Here is an 11,465-nt window from a genome sequence, read left to right as displayed (position 1 = left end):
CATAATTTGGTAACGAATAATGCCCCAAGGTAAAAAAAAAAAAAAAAAAAAAGGTTGGGAAATATGGCTCTAAGCCAGTGATAGTGAACCTATGACACGAGTAGACATAGTCGCTGACACGCGACTGCCAAAGCAGCCACGCGGCCTTACAGTGCGGCCTCACCACATTACGTATTCCCTGCCCCACGTACCGCCTGGACGCAGCTACTGTGACGTCACCCGGCACAGTAGCTACGTACGGCTGGCCGCAGCGGTGCTGCGCTCCCGCCCTGTCTTGCTCCTGTCTCCAGTGGCCACAGCCCACATCCTGGACCGCAGCAGTATTGTAAGTGTGTGTGGGGAGGGATGGGGGTCGGGGATGAGTCAGATGGGGTAGTGTGCGTGTGGGGGGATGGGGTTAGGTGGGGTAGTCTGTATGTGGGTAAGGGGGTCAGGTGGGGTAGTGTGTATTTGGGTAAGGGGGTCAGATGGGGTAAAGTGTGTGGGAATGGGGGTCAGGTAAAGTAGTTTGGGGGATGGGGTCAGGTGGGGTAGTGTGCATGTGTTTGTGTGGAAGGGTGAGGTCGGGTAGTTTATGGGGAGGGATGGGGGTCAGGTGGGGTTGTGTGTAAGGAAGTGTCAGGTAGGGTAGTGTGTGTGGAAGGGTGAGGTAGGGTAGTGTATGGGGAGGGATGGGGGTCAGGTGGGGTAGTGTGTGTGTGTGTGTGGTTTGACACTGCTCCGCTTCAAACTTCTCTCAGCAGCAAAACACAGCGCTATGCAGTGCTAAAGTCTTTTAGGAGAGGACTAGCCTACAGATAATCTCAACCCACGCCGTGGATTAGGAGTTACAAACGTGCAGGACAGTATCCACTACAAAAGCCAAAGAGCTAGGAACTGATCCGTGTGGAGCAAAGTTACTGGAAAGTCTATGAACTCCATCTCCCAGCACGAGTGTCAGCCAGGAAACCCTCAGCACTCTGTTCATCCCAGGTAACTAGGTCTGGGGCCTGTGTCACCCATTAGTACTGTTCAGCCAAAGCTAGTGGGCATGAGGTGGTGTCAATACACAGGCACAGGTTTTCTCATTCTTCTTCTTCTGAAAGTATTCTTATCTACACTCCAACATCCCAGCAGAGCACATTTCTACTTGGGTTGAGACTCTCACGGCACCCTGCTCTCCACTACGCTACCTCAGTACAACTCTACCAACTAAATCCTACTCAGCACTTATCCTGCAGATCTGGTGGTTCTATGTTCAAGTATGTATTGGAACTTTATTCAGTGTACCTCTCAGATGTATTACTTGTTGCATATTTGCCAATAGTAAAACCAGTCAACATCATATAAGGAGTCTGTGATTATTCACTACCACCTACACAGCATATACACCGCAACCTTGGGACACTTCCCCTTTCTGTGGGTGTCGGGTCCTACTATTCAGGAGGATCATTACACTGCTCTGGCCACTAGTGACTATACCCTCCGTGACTACACTATCCCAAGGGACCCGATAGCAACCCGACAGTACACTGACCACAGGGGAAAAGGGTACAACCGGCCTTACACCTTAAAAGCAGGCGTGCCATCACCCCTGTGTGCCCACCAGGCACTGGTGTCACGTGACAAAAACCTTAAGGTCCAGCTGTATCTCAGCCATCTGCAGTGTCCCAGAACATGCTGTCAGTTTCTCACTTTAAGTTACTTTTATTGCTATAGCCATGCCTGTCCTGGAAACTATATGCACTGCAACTGTTTACCGTGTAATCCCTATTACTCTCAGGTTCATGTGTATATCTTGTGTGCATAACTATGTGCAGTGGTATGCAAAGGCTGGTGATCACGTGACCGTGCCCCGTAACCATGGTTCCTCCAATGGCCGTCGAGCTTTGGCCAGGGGTTACCATGTGACTTCCTCTTACAAGTCAGTCTATTCCCTTCCCCAAAGGGGATAGGTTGTCTGTGTGAGTTCTGCCCTCTACCTCAGAGAGGACAGATGTGTCTCTGCGGCCCTCTTCACCTTTAGAAGAGTGGCTGGTGCTCTGCTGTAACAGTTCCTAGCTGTCCGCCTGCTCTAGTGCCTGGAGTATCCTCTCATCTGGGTGTCGTTCCGGACTCAATCTCCTCATCAACTCAAGATATTCACCGCAAGTATTATAATCCACCAAGCCTCACTATTCCTCTATCACTACTACTCCTATCATCCGGCACGCTTCACCTCTGCAGCCTATGCAGCACCACCTTTGCTCTGTCTGTTTAAACCTGCTATATACCCGGTTGCATCCGGAAGAGACTGTTGCTACCAGTTACCTCAGTTACAATAAACTTGTAACCACCGCTGTTACTGAACCCTGGCATTGGTGTCCCTTATCTGGTGTCCCGACTAGGTACAGCGAAGAATCGCATGCCCAGTATCCTGCATAGAACCGCAGACCGGACTACAGCTGTGCCACCCTCGTGCCAGTACCGTGACAACTCTATATCCTGCAGCTGCCCCGGTTCCTGCCTGCTAGTAACACCTGCACTGCGGAGTGGCCCTCACGGGTCAGGGCAAAGCACATCCACCATAGGAGTGGCGTCACACTTCCATCTAGCTAGTGACCGGACGTCCCACCGCTACAACATCATCATCTGGGGGCTCACCACACTGGCATCTCTTGCTAAAGACCATCACATACACAGAGGAGGATGCTGAACCAGGAGAGAGGAAGGCTAGGTGCTAGGTCCCCTACAGTAAGCAGCCATCTGTATAGATCACTGTATAGGATATATATTTATTTTTTTTGGGGGGAGGGGCGGGGAGGGGGTGTACAGGAGGTGTTCCAACAAAATTGTCATCCAGGGCCTCCACAAACCTTAATCCGGCCCTGGGCGCTAAGTGGGGAGCAACAGTAAAATGGCAATTTTTCTTTTTTTATGTATTAATTTAAGGCTACATTCACACAGAGCAAAAGGGGCGGATTACGCGAGGAAATATTTCCGCCTGAAATCAACCCCACCCGTTTTCCCCCCATATTTGCTCTGATTCAGCGCGTAATTTCCGCTTGTATTGCGCTTGTATTACGAGCTGAATACGCGCGTATTCCACGCTTAAACACAAAATCAGAGCCCCACTGATTTGTATAGGCTTCCGCTAGCGGAAGAATGAACATGTTCATTCTTCTGGTGGAAAGCGGATTAGCCGCGGAACGTTCAGCGCAGAAATTCCACCGTGTGAACTGCAGAGCAGAATTTCCATTCAACACAATGGAAATTAGCTCTGCACCTATTTTAACGGCTGAAATTTCAGCGCTGATTCAGCACAAAAATTCAGCTGCTTTTGCTCTGTGTGAACGAGCCCTAAGGGCCTGCAGTTTTTACTTGTGGTGGCTTGTGGCCCTATGGTTTAGGTGGTGCCACAATTTTAATGGTGCGGGTGTGCTAAAGTAACACAATCAGGTAGGAAGAGGAGGTAGGGAGGGCAGCATAAGGTGTCTTTGTACATAGTGGAAGTAGTGGAATCTTGTTCACATGTATAGAGTACCCATTTACTCATATAGTATATAGTATAGTATTAGCAGTCTACAGAATTCACCTCCCTGTAGCGGAGGTGAAGGGGCAGAGCACAAACTCCAGCGCGTGCCTGCCCCTTCGTTCTAGCGATCGGCGGGGTTCTCAGCAGCCAGACCCTGACTGATATGCACTTCTGACATGTCGCTATGACGTGTCAGAATTTTTTTTAAAATGATAGTTTCACTTTAATTTTTATTAGTAATACTATAATAAAATGAGAAACCAAGTGAAATTAAAACTGGGGATTCTGTATTTACCAGTCTCAAATATTTCTGCTTGACCAGCGGGTTGGAATAAAAATGAGATCTTTAAGTGTAGCTCTTAGTTGGGAAACATGAAGCTGTTACTCTTTGTTCGCATACATATTCGTCAGTACTAAAAGTTGACCACAAGGTGGCAGTATATCACTGTCCTTTGTAAGTGTGACTGCTTATTTAGTGTTAATACAGTTTATAAATTTCGATTGATTAAGCAAAGATGTATAGTTTGAATGATGTGCTGAGAAACAGTATTTAGGGATGTTATCACTGAGCAGTAAATTATTCTGTGATTCAATAGGTACCTAGACAAGGGAGAGAGAAAAAAGCCAGGCAGCAGCGCCTCGTTTGATACCGTACAAACAAGTCAGTTAAAAATGCAAGGTGCTGATGGGGTGCTCACCTTCAAGCCCCTTGGGCTTTATGCATATCACCCAAATGGGTACCAGGTCTTCAGAAGATGCCAGGATATGGCGATTCGGTGGAGAGTGCAGGGCTGCAAGCCAACTAGGATAGCCCAAACGGGATGCTCCCAAGTGGGGGCCCGTGGGAATAAGGCTAGTCTAGGTACAAAAATGGTGCACTGCTATTCTGATGAAGAGGACCTCTGTTCCTCGAAACGCGTAAATATTGTGCACTTTTAATAAATATTTTTACTTTATTCAGTCTCTATTTGGAGTCTTTTGGGCAGCGCTAACATTCATGGATTAGCCACGCACCATTTTTGTACCTAGACTAGCCTAAATAGGTGCCTGTCATAAAGACCTAGGGCACCCCTGTGATTGAGCCCTAAAAAGCATGCCACATCCAGTTTGGATTTTCTTTGACATTGCTGTAAACTGGTGACACACACAGTGGTTTATATTTAGATTGCACCAGATTTATCACACAGCGCTTCCTGCTTCCACCTTTGTCCGTGCCACGAACAGTCCAGAGTAGCAGCAAATACCCATAGAAAACCTGTTCTGCTTTGGGCAGTTCCTGACACAAACAGAGGTGGCAGTAAGGAGCACTGTCTCAGATCGGAAAAATACTTCCTGCAGGGGAGAACTTTCTGCAGGGCATACAGCAGCTGATATGGCTAGGACAAGATAAGCATTACAGCTCCTTGACATTTAGCAAAGCTTAATAGCTGCAGGGGACCTCATGTGATCCCAGAGCAGGTCCCCAGCAGTTACATGTCTGAACCTTTTACACAAGTTGATTATTGACCAGGAGCGTTGCTAGAAACAATCCCGCGGCCAATGATTGTCCCGTGTTAAAGTGACACTGATCAGCTGAGGACAGGGAAAACGTTCAATTCTCAGCTAATCGGGTCTTTAGAGCAGGCTTTCAAATTTTTCTTTGTCGGACACACATCTTCCTGTGTAAACAGGGTTATGTGCAGCCGGCAACGATAAAAAAAGCCCTGACAGCACAGATATGTGTACTGTATATTGGGTTCAGGGATATGTATATATCGGTGCTGTCAGTTTAAAGATCACAAGCAGCTTACTTATAATTCAGCACGTCTCCTTCAGTCCAGCTACATCTTTAGGCCCTGTTTTCTCCATCTATAAATAATTCTGGAGGAGGCGGGGCCTGAAGATACAGACAGCGGCCAAAAAGGAGGACAAGTGTTGGATCACAAGCAGTGCGGATGTAAGTATACACTGCTGCTTGTGATCTTTAAATTGACAGCACAGATACATCTATATCTGTGCTGTCAGTTTCCTGGGCTGCACAAACAATACAAAGATCATTCATGCAGCCTGGGCTCCTTGATTTGTGGTGCTGTGTAAAGACCCTTAGTCAGTGATTTCTGCTGTTACACCTATCACTGTGCTCCTATCTGTGTTTATAAAAAGGGCAGTGCTGGGAAATGACCTGTGCTTAACAGAAATTCTCAAGGTGGCCATACACCTTCAATAACTGATGGCCAAACAATCGGTCAGCCATCAGTTATCTCTCCCCTTCCTCCCCCATACACAGGAATGTTCGGCAAAGGAGTTATGTCTATCTCCACCAACATCATCTATCAGCAATCAGTCGGGAGAGACCCATACACCTTTTATAATATAGACAGTGAAATGGATCTAGAAGACATCACCACGTTTATGAACTCTCAGGTCAGATTCAATAAAACAAATGACAAGAATGAGGCATTCAATATTTTTAATTTACAAATAATCCGGCATCTCTCTTGATGATAGAGTTGCATCTCAAGAGCTTGGGATTTTCTTCCATCACACTTGGACGAACAACCACTTCTGACTGGACAGTCATAGCTGCATGGAAATCCAAGCTCCAGATACTGTACTGCTCAACCATCCTCTGGCTAAATTTACTGTAAGAAACATAGAAGTTTGTCAGCAGAAAAAGACCACATAGTCCGTCTAGTGCACCCATCTATTATTACCTTCATTATTAAGGGAGGATAGCTAAAAGTCTATCCCAGGCAGGTTTACATTTACTTACAGTACATTTGATAACTGCATGTGCTTGGAAGCTGTTCCAAGTATCTACTACTCTTTCAGAAAAGAAATATTTTCTCCTATTGTTTCTGATCTTTGCCCAACTAACCTCAGATTGTGTCCCCTTGTTCTTGTTTTCAATTTGTTATTAAGGGCCAAAGTCTCAGGAACGCCACAGACGCTTCCAGGAGTCATATGGGCCTTCCAGAACGCTGTTTCTCTCTTCAGCTCGCCATGAAAGAGGAACATTAAAAGATAGTTAGCTCTTTCAATAAGACACACTACAAATGTCACACAAACAGCCAAATCTACACTGCTAAATGTATTAATATGATATCATCTATTTACCCAAATGCATATATATGTATTAAAGGCAGGAATAGGTAAGAAAAGATAGGCAAGATAAAAGCCTTCACTTGTAGCTGATATTTTGCCCATAGAGAAAATTGACTTTCCCCAGATGTTGTGTGTTAACACATTTTTATTCTTTCAATGCATAATTTGAGAAAAATAAATACCACAGCTACCCATAGGGCATGATCATACACATCAGCTACACAATGGCTAATGGTAACAGTCTTTATCCTCAGGTAGCTTCTCATCATAGAAAGGTGGTCATCTCTCCCAGGTCTTCTTTGTTGTTCTATTTCTTTCTGGCTTCTGCCTCTTCTAGCAGAAAGACGTCCACAGCTACTTCTAGCACATGATCACAGACATAAGCCACAACTATCACAGATTATACACCATTCACATGTGCAATACTTGGAAGATAGTCTGTGGTGACAACAGTCTTTATCTTTAGCTGCCTTCTTGCCCTAAGAAGATGGTCATCTTTCCCAGGTCTTCTTTGCTGTTCATTTTTCTTTCTGGCCACTTCCTCTTCTTGTAGAAGGACGTCCATAGCTACTTCTAGCACATGATCACAGACATAAGCCACAACTATCACAGATTATACAACATTCACATGTGCAATATTTGGAAGATAGCCTGCGGTGACAAAAGTCTTGATCTTTCGCTGTCATCTTGCTCAAGGAGGGTGGTCATCTGTCCCAGGTCTTCTTTGTTGTTCCATTTCTTTCTGGCCACTTCCTCTTCGTGCAGAAAGTCATCCACAGCTACTTCTAGCACATGATCACAGACATAAGCCACAACTATCAAAGGTCATACAACATTCACATGCGCAATATTTGGAAGATAGCCTGTGGTGACAACAGTCTTCATCCATAGCTTGCTACTTGCCCAAGGAGGTTGTTCATCTGTCCCAGGTCTTCTTTGTTCTTCCATTTCTTTCTGCCCTCTGCCTCCCCTTGCAGAAAGACATCCACAGCTACTTCTAGCACATGATCACAGACATAAGCCACAACCATCACACATAATTCAACATCCACATGTGCATTATTTGGTAGAATGCCTGTGGTGACAAAAAGACTTCATCTTACACTGTCTTCTTGCCCAAGGAGGGTGGTCATCCTGTCCCAGGTCTTCATTATTGCTCCACTTTTTGGGCCACTGCTTCTTTTGCAGAAAGAAATCCACAGCTACTTCTAGCACATGATCACAGACGTAAGCTAAAACCATCACACATCATACAACATTCACATGCGCAATATTTGGAAGATAGTCTGTGGTGATAAAAGTCTTCAACTTCAGCTGCCTTCTTGCCCAATGAGGGTGTTTATCTGTCCCAGGTCATCTTTGTTGCTCTATTTCTTGTCTGTCCATGGCTTCTTCTTGCAGAAAGACATGTACATCTACTTCTAGCACATGATGCCATACATAATCCACAACTATCATACAACATCCACATGCGCAATATTTGGAAGATAGCCTGTGGTGACAACAGTCTTCATCTTTCGCTCTCTTCTTGCCCAAGGAGGGTGTTCATCTGTCCAAGGTCGTCTTTGTTCTTCCATTTCTTTCTTTCTGGCCTCTGCCTCTTCTTGCAGAAAGAAATCCACAGCTATTTCTAGCACATGATCACAGACATAACCACAACTATCACCAATCATACAACATTCACATGCGCAATATTTGGAAGATAGCCTGTGGTGACAACAGTTTTTATCTTTCGCTGTCTTCTCGCCCTAGAAAGGTGCTCATCTCTCCCAGGTCTTCTTTGCTGTCCTTTTTCTTTCTGGCCTCTGCCTCTTCTTGCACAAAGATGTCCACAGCTACTTCTAGCACATGATCACAGCCATAAGCCGCAACAATCATACACCATTCACATGTGCAATACTCTTTATCTTTAGCTGCCTTCTTGCCCTAAGAATATGGTCATCTCTCCCAGGTCTTCTTTGCTGTTCATTTTTCTTTCTGTCCGCTTCCTCTTCTTGTAGAAGGACGTCCACAGCTACTTCTAGCACATGATCACAGACATAAGCCACAACTATCAAAGATCATACAACATTCACATGTGCAATATTTGGAAAATAGCCTGTGGTGACAAATATCTTGATCTTTCACTGTCTTCTTGCCCAAGGAGGGTGGTCATCTGTCCCAAGTCTTCTTTGTTGTTCCATTTCTCTCTGGCCACTTCCTCTTCTTCCAGAAAGAAATCCACAGCTAGTTCTAGCACATGATGCCATACATAAGCCACAACTATCATACAACATCCACATGCGCAATATTTGGAAGATAGTCTGTGGTGACAACAGTCTTCATCTTTCGCTGGCTTCTTGCCCAAGGAGGGTGTTCATCTGTCCAAGGTCTTCTTTGTTGCTCCATTTCTCTCTGGCCACTTCCTCTTCTTGCAGAAAGTCATCCACAGCTATTTCTAGCACATGATCACAGACATAAGCCACAACTATCACACATCATACACCATTCACATGTGCAACATTTGGAAGATAGCCTGTGGTGGCAACAGTCTTCATCCATAGCTTGCTACTTGCCCAAGGAGGTTGTTCATCTGTTTGGTAGAATGTCTGTGGTGACAACAGTCTTCATCTTACACTGTCTTCTTGCCCAAGGAGGGTGGTCATCCTGTCCCAGGTCTTCTTTGTTCTTCAACTTCTTTCTGGCCTCTGCCTCTTCTTGCAGAAAGACATCCACAGCCACTTCTAGCACATGATCACAGACATAAGCCACAACTATCACAGATCATAAAACAATCACATGCGCAATATTTGGAAGATGGTCTGTGGTGACAACAGTTTTTATCTTTCGCTGTCTTCTCGCCCTAGAAAGGTGGTCAACTCTCCCAGGTCTTCTTTGCTGTCCATTTTTCTTTCTGGCCTCTGCCTCTTCTTGCAGAAAGATGTCCACAGCTACTTCTAGCACATGATCACAGCCATAAGCCCCAACTATCATACACCATTCACCATTCACATGTGCAATATTTGGAAGATAGCCATGGTGATAAATTATGAGTATGATATGAGTCTTCTCCTTTAGCTGTCCCAGGTCCTATTTATTCTCTGATGGGTACTTTAACAGTGTTCATCTCTAGCTGCCGCCCTGCCCTTAGTGTATAATAACTTACCCCAGGTCTTTTATTACATTCTTTTCTATTTTTCATTCCTCATAAAGCACTTATGCCTGGTGTCAACGAAAATTATAGTCTGTAAGCTCCAACGAGCAGGTCTCGTTTATACTTAGTATTTTTGTTATTTTTATTTATTATGTTCTTATTTATTCCAATTTAACTGTGTATTATGTACCTCTGTACTGTATGCATAGAAAAAAAAAAAAAGCGCTGCGGAATCTTGGCGCTATACAAATAAATTTATTATTATTATTATTCCTCCAGTACAGTGTTTAACATATAAGAATCCTAGATCGTGTGCCATGTTTAGTTGTGATATTGTATTTTGTTTTTCCAAATATTTTTTTTTTCTTTCTCCCAATCATAAGTTAAGTCATAAGGCAACAGTGTTTAGAACAGATTTGCCCAATCCCCCCTCTAGTAATGTTAGATAGACGTCACCTGTAGTCTTGGCCCCAGGATCATTCTCTCTCCTCAGTGTTCGACATCTTTGAAAAAAAAAAGAAGAAACATTTGTATCAAAACTGTTTAACAGAATTGTCGTCCCCATAGCAGCCAATCAGAGCCCAGCTTTCATTTTATAACATTATTTCCAGCAACCATTATCATTGAACGTCTGGTTTATCTCAGTGACCACTACATGTGTGTGTGTAACATGGGTATAAGAATAAATGTTATAATGGATGTGTCCATAACCATACCTGGTGTAATCCCAGTACAGCCATATCCAGTCACTGTGCAGAGCCATGGCGTCTGATCCCTGTAATAGAAAACAACATTATAGGGTGTAATCTTACCCATGCCCCTCCCCCATTGTCTTCATCACTTCATCACAGTCTGCATAAATAGACCCACCTGTATTGTAGGTCAGTGGTCTTCATCCTGTGGCGCTCCAGCATACACATGTAGGACGTTGTTCCAATCATGTCCCAGGAGGAGTTCTCTATGTAGCAGGAGATGGAGGACGCCCTGTGATGAATATTGTGCGGTGTAGTTTCTCTGATGGCAGCAAGTTGTGTATCTGATCCCTGATTCTTTGCTCCTTTAGATGTTGTCATGTCAACCAGAGGCATGGTGACATCGCTTTGTTTGTACTACTACTGTGGCAGCCAATCAGATTAGTGCTTATAGGTTTGACAATTAAAGCAATGATCTGATTGGTTGCTAGGTTAAATTGCTGTGCAGCCAATTAACTTAGTGCTTATTGGTTTCACAATTGAAGCAATGATCTGATTGGTTGTTAGGGTGAATGGCTGTGGCAGCCAATTAGATTAGTTATTATAGGTTTCACAATTGAAGCAATGATCTGTTTGGTTGCTGGCAATGTGGATACTTACCTGTCTGAATCCCTATTGCAAGAGCTGTCATCACCTGATGTCCTATGGGGGAAGGATCCTGGGCAATACAATGTAAATAGTAACAATTAGTGACAGTGTATCTTGCTGTGTAAGGCCCCATGTGTACAATGTGACTATGACAGCACATAATGGAACAGGGGAGACATCTCACTACTGGGGAGACCATTAATAACTGTCTACTAGTAAATCTGTGTTTTTTTTCTCCCATAGCAACCAACTAGAGCTGAACTTTCATCTTAACAAGCTCTGATTGGTTGCTATGGAAACAGGAAATGGAAAATAGTTTGGAGGGCGATGAGCAGCAGTCTCTATGGTGGGGTGCATGAGCAGCAGTCTATTTAGGGGGGGGATACGTGGCAGTATGTATCTGAGAGACGGCCAT

The 11,465-nt window shown here is 44.5% G+C and overlaps 1 long non-coding RNA gene across 1 annotated transcript; it reads right to left on the bottom strand.

Moving 5' to 3' along the window:
• Positions 1 to 5,963: 5,963 nt before the first annotated feature.
• Positions 5,964 to 10,776, bottom strand: LOC138799287 (uncharacterized). The gene is made up of 4 exons (XR_011364235.1): positions 10,581 to 10,776; positions 10,427 to 10,485; positions 6,351 to 10,213; positions 5,964 to 6,114 (listed from the first exon to the last, which is right to left on the bottom strand). It is a non-coding gene; the product is annotated as an uncharacterized lncRNA (long non-coding RNA).
• Between the last annotated feature and the right edge of the window lie 689 nt (positions 10,777 to 11,465).

Source organism: Dendropsophus ebraccatus, chromosome 8 (assembly GCF_027789765.1).
Source record: "Dendropsophus ebraccatus isolate aDenEbr1 chromosome 8, aDenEbr1.pat, whole genome shotgun sequence".
NCBI classification, from domain to species: domain Eukaryota; kingdom Metazoa; phylum Chordata; class Amphibia; order Anura; family Hylidae; genus Dendropsophus; species Dendropsophus ebraccatus.
The sequence above is the reverse complement of the archived record's forward strand: the minus strand, read 5'-3'. Positions and strand labels throughout refer to the sequence as shown.